Source organism: Octodon degus, unplaced genomic scaffold (genome assembly GCF_000260255.1).
Source record: "Octodon degus isolate 3935 unplaced genomic scaffold, OctDeg1.0 scaffold00324, whole genome shotgun sequence".
NCBI lineage: Eukaryota > Metazoa > Chordata > Mammalia > Rodentia > Octodontidae > Octodon > Octodon degus.
Window position 1 is genome coordinate 1,205,115 of NW_004524900.1, and position 2,371 is coordinate 1,207,485.

The following is a 2,371-nucleotide window of genomic DNA, read 5'->3' on the forward strand; positions in this document are numbered from 1 at the left end:
CATGGTGGTGGTATGGAATTATAATTACAGGTAGGCTGTTACCTTCACTTAAATTGTCACACTCGAGATAATATTTTTGGTTAAACTGTAAAAACAGGTATTTTCACTCTCAATTTTTTTTTTAACCTCAAACTCTGCATTTTTAACCTAGACCAGAAAAAGGAGAACATCTATAAGGAAGCAGACTTGAATTCCAGATTAGGTGAAGGAATCTTACCCTCTGTGTCTCCCTAAAATGAAAAAATTCTGTAGCTAGGTACTGCGTCAAGGTGTCTAGTTTTAAAAAAGTCTTATACAGGGACTTCCTTGGCCTCCCTAATTAAAGTGTTTGCTGTATGAATTTCTCATCACAAGTATGCTTCTCCAAAGAACTTCATCTTTCCCTGAGCTCCCATGGATCCATCTTGCAAGTTCCCCTCCTTTAAAATCAGGAAGAGACAAGGCATAGACTCTGGCTGTCGGCTCTTTCCATACACGCCTTTTCTTCCAGTCGTTCCCAGTGGGAATGACCTTAAAAGTCCTGGCGGAAGACAGTTCTAAGAACTCTGTCTGGTTTTTCTGCTTTTTCTTCCCAAGATAGTGACCAGAGCAGACAGCTACTCTTCGAGCTAATGTCATGGTCATCTGTGAATATCAAAGGTAAGTCAGTTTGAGAACTGGCAGATTCAGTGTTTTTACTGGTTGGCACTGGTAAGTTCACTTGCCAGCACTTAAAAATTCAGTTTCATGTAGACAACCATCTTTCTACCTTTTAAAGAAAATGACATAATTAATACTGGTTCCATGCTTCTAAAGGCCTTAGGGAGATGTGTACTAGTTGATGTTGTTTGGGAGCAGCTAAAGCTTGAAATTCATCATATGTGGGAGGGCAGAATGAGCCTCATTGTGTAAAGCAGTCAAGTACCTCAGTCTTGAGAGACATCCTGTATAGACATTGTTGACCATGAGTCGCTAGGCAACCTTGTGTCTTGTAACTTTGCAAAGGTATAAATGCCCTTACCATTGTTCTGGGGTCCTTTGCCAAGCAGGCCTGGTCCACCATCTGATCTCACTTATTATCTCTTGTCTTTATTTTCTAAATCCTCTTGCCATTTGTCAAACACCTTAGGCATAAAATGGAACTATTATTTTTTTAACAACCATGGATATGGTTGATTCAAGTATTAACTTGAATCTCTGTAAAATGTTAAAAGACCGTAATTATATATTTTTACACAGAAATGTAGAAGTCAAAACCATATGTACAACATTGCAGGATGACACATTATTTTGTGACACATTTTTATTGTGACATAACATGTTTAACCAATCTGTAATATGTAATTATAATATGGAATTATAATTACAGGTAGGCTGTTACCTTCACTTAATTTGTCACACTCTTGACAATATTTTTGATAAACCATAAATGCAGGTATTTTCACTCCAATTTTTTTTTAACCTCAACCTCTACATTTTAAACCTAGACCACAAAATAGAACTTCTATAAGAAAACAGACTTGAATTCCTGTCTCTGTCTAATAATGTAAGGGACTTTACCTGATTTGGCCTTTTTTTTTTTTTTTTTTTTTTTTGAGACAGAGCCTCACTATATAGTTCAGGCTGGCCCTGTGCTCACTTTTATAGTCCTCAGACTGATTTTGAACTAGTACTTATCCTCCTGTCTCAACCTGCTGAGTGCTAGGATTATAGGCGGGTGCCACTATGCCTGGTTCCAGGGCTGGCATGGCACACCTTGTGTTCCAGGGCCTGCACAACGTGTGGGTCCAAGGATCGAACTTGGGACCTTGTGTTTGCCAGATAGGTGCTTATGCCTCTGAGGTATCTCCCCAGCCCATTTTATTATTTTTTATTTCTTTTTCAAGAGAAATCATTTATTGATTTCACATGATAATGGATGATATACAGCTTCAATCCCATCTATCATTGTATCTGGTACCATTATTCAATTTAGATATATAGGATGTGCCAACAATCATTTTTATAACCAAGTAGCTGACTGTTTGCTTGGGTGACCTTTTCATTGGTCAAATTCAGAGGTTACAACAGTAACTGTCGGTTCAGCTACACCAAGGTTTCTGAAGACAGTGACTTTAACCAAGCAATCGTAAAGAAATTTTAAATAGAACTTGGCATCACCCTGAAGGAATTCTAACTTCACACTGTTGGGGATGTTAACCAAGATGGCTTCAGAATAGACTAACTTTACACAGCACATTTTAAAAATATATTTATTCAGTGTCATGATCAGATTATTTAGCAATCAACAGCATGGGTGCAAAAAAAGGTCCACATTAAAACCCTTTGTTGGAATGCTTGACACTTTCCACAGAACAGAAACTAAAATAACCTTTTATACAATTAGTCATAA